Source organism: Myxocyprinus asiaticus, chromosome 2 (assembly GCF_019703515.2).
Source record: "Myxocyprinus asiaticus isolate MX2 ecotype Aquarium Trade chromosome 2, UBuf_Myxa_2, whole genome shotgun sequence".
In the NCBI taxonomy this organism is placed as follows: Eukaryota; Metazoa; Chordata; class Actinopteri; order Cypriniformes; family Catostomidae; genus Myxocyprinus; species Myxocyprinus asiaticus.
This window is the reverse complement of record NC_059345.1, coordinates 54,730,559-54,737,881: the sequence shown is the minus strand read 5'-3', so window position 1 is coordinate 54,737,881 and position 7,323 is coordinate 54,730,559. Positions and strand designations below refer to the sequence as shown.

The 7,323-nt window shown below is 38.8% G+C and overlaps 1 long non-coding RNA gene across 1 annotated transcript; it reads left to right on the top strand.

Annotated features, from left to right (window-relative positions):
• Positions 1-2,022: 2,022 nt before the first annotated feature.
• Positions 2,023-5,851, top strand: LOC127452368 (uncharacterized). The gene is made up of 3 exons (XR_007899244.1): positions 2,023-2,360; positions 2,702-2,794; positions 3,248-5,851. It is a non-coding gene; the product is annotated as an uncharacterized LOC127452368 (long non-coding RNA).
• Positions 5,852-7,323: the final 1,472 nt, after the last annotated feature.

Here is a 7,323-nt window from a genome sequence, read left to right as displayed (position 1 = left end):
GCCTTTATGGAGCCCATTACGTAGCTCCCCAAGGGCGTCGCTTAAGCGCCATCAGCCAATAACTTGGAGCGCTTGTATAAGGGCTTCAGACCACATGACACTCAGACGGTATCCCATAGCGAATACGCAGTTTGAGTTCCTACAAAATGGAACCAGATAAAAACCTTTTTTTTTTCCTTAAAGGAATGTTCAATACAACCACAATAGACAGCATTTGTGGCATAATGTTGATTACCACAAAAAGTTATTTTTGACTTTCCCTTGTTCATTAAAAAGAAATCAAGTAAGCCACACACAATGAAAGCAAATTGGGGTAAACTGTTTAAATACTCATTGTTTTAAAAGTATAGCCACAGGATGTAAACATTATACATGGTAACATGATTTTAGTGTGATTAACTTGCTTAGGAACCTTAACTGTGTAAAGTTATATCCCATTATCACATTAAAAAAAATTAATAAAATGAACATAATGTTTTCATCCTGCTGTTATACTTTTGAAACAGTGTGTATTTTAATGTTTATGGACTGCCCCCTTCACTTCCACTGTAAATGCCTCACTGTATCCACATTATTATTATTTATTTTTTTAAAGAAAGAAAAGAGTTTAAATATTTTTTGTGGTAATCAACATTACGCCACAAATGCTGTCTATTAAGCTTAACTTTTACTGAACCTGGAATGTTCCTTTAATTTGCCCTAAGTATACTGAAGGAATGGCCTTTGATAAGGGATTTTATATATTTGCTTTTATAAAGGGCTTAACACATGCCCTGCTCATAAATTCCGTGCTCTGAAGCTTGAAAACTGTCCAAGTACTTAAGAAAGAATATAATGTTTAATGGTTTTGGAAAATGTGCTGTAGTTACAAAGCAAGGAAGATTAACCAGGGTGATCTGCACTCAGTGCTTCTAGTCTTTTCTGTAACACATGGAGATGTATTTGGAGGTGGCCTTTAAAGTACATTTTTGGTGCAATCTTGTTTTTCTCTCTTTCTCCTTCTGTAGGTTCTTCTCTGGCCTGCATTAAATCAGTGAGAGTTCAGAACAGTTCTCCTCAGTAAGCCAGGTTGGGCTGCCCGCCTCCTCCACTTATGCCATCTATCTTTAGAGTTGATGCAAACTTAGCACTCTTTCCGTGAGAGCCTTTTGAAACATCAAACGTAAGCCTGCTGGGCTCCTTTCAACTGATGGAAAACAAAAAGTGTGGAGAGGGGGAGGTGGTGAAATTAAAGGGTAATGATGGATTTTATGTAATATTGTTTCTATGTGCACTGTAAAAAAAAAATAATAATAATAATTTACTGACATTTACCGTAAATAATGACAGAATTTTTCTGTCTTTTTCATGTAAGAGAATATACCTGTAAAATACAGAAGAAAAAAAAAAAACAAGTTTTTCAATAAATCTGCTGTAAAAGTACAGTCAAAGTCTGTAACTTTAAATTATAAGAAACCATTTATAACATGACTGTACAATTTTTTATTTATTTATTTATATTTTACGGTTTTGAGTGTTAATTTTGTAGATATCAGTATAAAAACACAGTTATTAGTGTAAAAACACTGACCAATATTTTTTTTCCTGCGCTGTGCGCATTTATTTAAAAACACAGAATTTTTGTTTTTTACGCATGTTTGCTGTAAATTTTAAGTAATAAACATACAATAAAACTTAATGAAAATCAATTTTACAGAACTATTCTATAAAATTACTTCCAATACACACAGAGAAACACCCACCGGGAATAAAATAATAAAGGATATTTTGATTCAAATAATTTAATAATGTCAAACTGTTAAGTAATTCGTTACCTCTCTCTTTAAAAAATTTGGTAAATTGTAATATAATTTTATATTTGGCAGAATAAAACTTTATTCCACAGAACCACAGAAAATTAGGTCAGCAAACAGTTCTGTGTTGTGATTGGACAAAATCGTCGATGCCGGAACTGTTCAGCCAATGAATGCCCGAGAATCAGTTCGCCAGATGCGCCGGGAGAGCTGTCTGAAGAAGGTAGAAACAGCCTTGCTTCACAGAAGTCCGTGTTCACGCTAAGTGTTAATGTTTAGCATCAACTAAAAGTAATGTCTTGGTTTTATTTTTGTCAAATATCCGCTGCTTTGCTGGGAGTGAAAACGGCTTACTTTGGTTTTAGTTACTTTATTATGAATAGTGGCGTTCTGATGTCAAGCTAAGTGATTTAGTGCAAGCTAACAGCAAGGTTAAGCTAAGTTGTCAAAGTGAACATATTTAAGCCATCAAAACAACACCAGAGCTGAAGTTTTGACCCCTTTATGAGCTGAGGGACGGTAGTCTTGAAATTTAATTTGATGGTGCATCTGTTAAGTTCAGTACAGGTAAACAAACGTTACTTATTTTGTAGTGGTCGTTGTTGTATTATTGAGTTTATTTTTAATGTGCTAACTTGGCAGTAAAAGTGAAAGATGCAGTTAGCTCTTGATAGAAGTCCAAAGAGCTAATGTTACATGTGATTGTCATAAAGCTGACTAAAGTAATAATGAAAACCTTGTTAAATTTGTGTGGCATTTTGACACAGAAAAGTGTGTGGGAATCGTACTTAAATAGTGATTACAATTAACCCTTATAGTGGATAGTGGATTTTAACCCTTATAGTGAATAGTGGATTTTAACCCTTATCTTATTCTGTTTTTTGTCACTTCTGTCTCTGATATGTCAGAAAACCTCAGTTCAACCCAGTCATCAGGACCATATTTCGCTGTGTTCCCACATGTCTTTAGAAGATTCCTACAAGCAAACGGACGTGACCAAGGTATGTGTTTTGGTTGTGTTCACACAACATTAGAAAATGGACTAAACAAATTGATGCAGTATGAAGGCTGGAATGTTAGTGTTAGTGCTACAACTTACACATAATGTGGTTCAAGATTTTTATTTTTAAGAATTTGCCTGCAGGTTATATAATCAAACCGCTTATTATGCCAGACAACACACTCTTAAGTGTTAGGGTTACAATGACAGAGCAGAGAAAAGTAGAAAATCAGTCATCGAAATTCAGTAACTTCCAGCTGATCAGCTAATTCAGATACTAATACTACAATTACTGATGATAACAACAACAGTTATCATGATTTCAGATTTTTACATTTTACATTACAATTGTATGCATGCTAAATTGATCTAAAAAGTGCACAGGATGTGTCAGAATTACTGTACACAGGTTGCAGGTTCAAACAGATAAACGTTTGATTTGATCTTTTCACAGATGAGGCGGTGGCCACTGGTTTAATGATGGCTAACAAGATCATTGAGAGAAGCCGCCCACAGTGTCTAAAGCCTGGAGTTATGGAATTTTCTTCCTTATGGATGCCTCCTAAGATGACTGACATCTTTCTCAGAGTTAATGTTAAAACTGTTATGTAGTGATGGCTAAGGTTGAGTGAATTGAGACTAAAGAAAATTAAAGTGCACAGTGATAATGAACAGTGACATGTCATTCTATGAGATATTTGATGTGAGCATTTCATATAGTTAAAGGTGGAGTATGCAATTCTGGAGAAATCTAATACCATGACAAATACCGTGATATAGAGCGAACAACGACACAGCAAGTAATATAACTAACGTTAGCTAGGTTGTGGGTTAGCAAACTGTCTCTACAGTTGCTGCTGCAAAGCTAACATCTAGAGAGGATGAGACTGTTTCCTAGAGCCAGCAAACCGGCTCCAGACAGCAATACTCACAACTCTCCTGCTGCTATAGCTAACATCACAACAACAGCATATCATGCTAGAAAGTAAGCTGAATGTCCGTGGGCAAGTAATGAAATGTTCCCTGACACACAAATCATGGCTGGAATAGTGTTGTGTGGCTCGGTCCGAGCCACTTTGTTTATTTCCCATTTACAGAGCCAGGGCTGTGTACAAACAACAGAGTCTTTTTTCAGCGCACCCTGAACGGACAGCTAGCATGAGGAGATATTCGCTGAATATGACAAACAGACGTGTATTGGATAAGAATTGCATAACCCACCTTCAAAGTCCCAATCCTTTACATTTTTTCAGCACACTTTCCATCTTACTGTTACTGTTGAAAATACACTAAACAACTGTGTGTAGGCCACTTTTAAGGACTGTAACAACTGTTTCAGTATTAGGTTCTGTGATTGGCCCTTGTGCTTTGTGGCGTGGGTATTTATGTAAAAATATTAAGAAGACTTTACCCTATTATTTCACCATTTTAATTCTACTTAATTCTCCACCTTATTTTAGTGTTTACTCACAGCTACTTTAATCTGCTCACCTTTTCCTTTCACTTCTCTTTCTTTTCTTTACCTCCGCTCCGCCTTTTTCTGTTTCTCTCTCCCATAACCCGCGATTCCATTTCACAGCAGCAGGTGAGCCGCGTGTGGAGGAGGCTTGTTGTTAATGACGTTGCGTATCGAAACGATCACTGTTGCTTTACCTGGTCCGTGCTTGTAAAATATCCATGGTGTCGTCTTCTAACGTAATACCTGAGAACGTCTCTCTCTCTTTCTCTCTCTCTGTTTCTCTGCAGAGCATGTGCAATTGACAGTAGACCGCACGGGAGGAGGCAGAGCGAGGGGAGATTGTCCACTAATTAATAAATAGCAGATGGTGTCGTTCTAAAAATAAAAAATGCTAAAATGGGTTGCCAATTATACCTGGGCGGTAGGGGTGTAACGGTACACAAAATTCACGGTTCGGTACGTTTTTGGTACAGCAGGGAAAACAAAAATATGATTTTTATTTATTTTGAAAAATGCAAACATTCAGCAGTGGCTCATTGGCCATAATTCGTACTGTACAGTTAATGCACACAAATACTGTCATATTGTCAATAAGAAAAATAAATAACAAAAATGTCAGTAATGCTCCATCGTAAGACTCTGACCTGCTGATAATTCCTGAACAGCTGCAACTTGCGCTGATTTATACAGGGCTAAAATGCACACGTTAAGGCACATTGTAGCGGGGGTCGAGCACTTTTCCACTGCACATTATGGTTCAACTCGACTCTGCTTGCTTTACTTTTCTGAGCTTGCTTTTCCACTGTAGTTTAGTGCCGCCTCAACGTGGGTGGGATTATAGGCTGATCGTCAATAGTTGCGCCGCCTCTACTGCTGTTTTAGAAGCAAGCTTTCCAGTAGCTGGTCAACTAAATAAAGTGAGGCTTTCAAGCAGAATATAGAGTTAATGTAACAAAAGTACCATCCTCCATCGTGGACCGAGGCCGTGGCCGAGTCCAGGGCACTCTCTCTCCCATTGCTCACCGGTCTATTGCCATAGATAGCGTCCATTTGGTCGAACCACTTCCACTTTCTTCTGTTTGAACCACTCCGGCTGTTGTGGTCCTTGATGATTCTGTAGTCACTTTAAAGTTTTTTTTTTACTTTTCCCTACACTATTGGTTGGTCCGGTGGTAGCCGTGTGCGGCCAACAGCTGAGACACTTCCAGAAAGACTTATTTGTTTCACGTCGTTTCGTTCATCACTAACGAGAGGAACGTCTGCACCTCGTTTATTGACCATGGTGTGTTTTTGCGCACAGCCATTTCTTTTTACAATTTGAAAGTCGGGTGAACAAATGATATTGCTATCACTGTTGCTAACTTTAAAACTTGCGGGTTGATGTACAGTGTCGCAAATCCAGTGACGCTGGTAGTGACGATTCTCTCTGACCAATCAGTGATCTGCAGGGTTTTGATGTCACATTTAGTATCGGCTCGGCTCACTTGGAACCTCGACCGAGGTGGTACTAAAAAAGTGCCAGGTACCAGGTACTATCCATGGTGGAAAACCCCCAAAAAACGAGCAGAGTTGAGCTGTACCTTGCAGTGGAAAAGCCCCTTTAGAGCAAATGCTTAAATTCTGTGTTCTCTACGACCGAGAATGGTCACACATCTGCAGCGATAAACACTCCTATAGCATTAGTTATTGCTTTGGCACGGTCCAAATCTGCAGTGAGAGGCTGCCTGAACGCTGTGGGGGGGGAGAAGGACTCGCCTTCCAGTCCGTTTTTATCTCGTTCTGCTAATCAACACATTCGGGTGATGGTGTCATAAATGTCATGTCTGACGTGTTTCCACAGACATACCCGACTTCGGTTAAAGAATTTCGGCATACAGTTTGACACTCATTCTTGCCCATCATAACTAACCGGGAAACCAAAATGCTTCCATACAGTGGAACTAAATGTCACAGGAGGATCCTCCAGCTCTGGTCTCTCATTTGTGTTCACCATTCGGAGGCAGCAACACTACATGAGCTTGACTAACCTGGCTGAGCTTGACTAACCTGGCTAAGCTGACTAGCATGCTACAGCTGATAGACAGCAATTGGTGCACTGCCAAAATGTTCCGGGTAAAATTTGCGCTAAGAATTTCTGTTCCGCGCATGCAAGTATTAAATATAGACTATTTTGACAGTACTAGTTTGAGTCACAGGGCGTACCGATGCGGGGAAGTCGCATACCAAACGTCCTGTACCGGATGGTTCGGGACGAATGCACGTACTGCTTAAACCCCTACTGGGTGGCCGTTAATATACCTGGGCAGCCCACCCAAGTAAAGTCTATGTGTGGCAAACACTGTTCTAGAGGCATATACACAGTGTTGCTAAGTCCTGAGTGTAGTGTGACTGGTTTGGTGCCGAGTGTGTGTAAATGATACCAAGTGAGCTCTTGTGATATTTGGTTTCTACAAACTGGATATCAAGTAGGGATGCACGATATATATCGGGCCGATAAATTGGAAATGTATATTATCGGCTATTTATCATTACATGTCAGTGTTTCCCACACATAGACTTTACTTGGGTGGGCCACCCAGGTATAATTGGCGACCCATTTTAGCATTTTTTTTATTTACATTTTTTCATTCAGGGTGAGCAGATTGAAGTAGCTGTGAGTAAAAACTAAAATAAGTTGGAGAATTAAGTAGAATTTAAATAGTGAAATAAGAAATTACCTACTAGAAATAGGGTAATGTGTTCTTAATATTTACATACACAGTCATGTTAAATTCTATGGTTTTACGTATCCAACAACATTGTTCCAGAAGTCTTGTGGTTTGTTCCGATGCAACTTTGCAAACCTAAGCCGTGCTGCCATGTTCTTTTTAGAGAGAAGAGTGTACTTAGTTTTTCACACATGGCTTCTCCATTTTGGCTTCATTTTGTTGTATATATATATATATACATGCGTACGTGTGTGTGGGCAGGTTTAAGTGGTTTACGAGGACTTTCTTTTGGGTTACTAACTGGTAATTACGAGGGTATTATACTATAAATGTGGTTTATGAGGACATTTCTAGTGTCCCCAT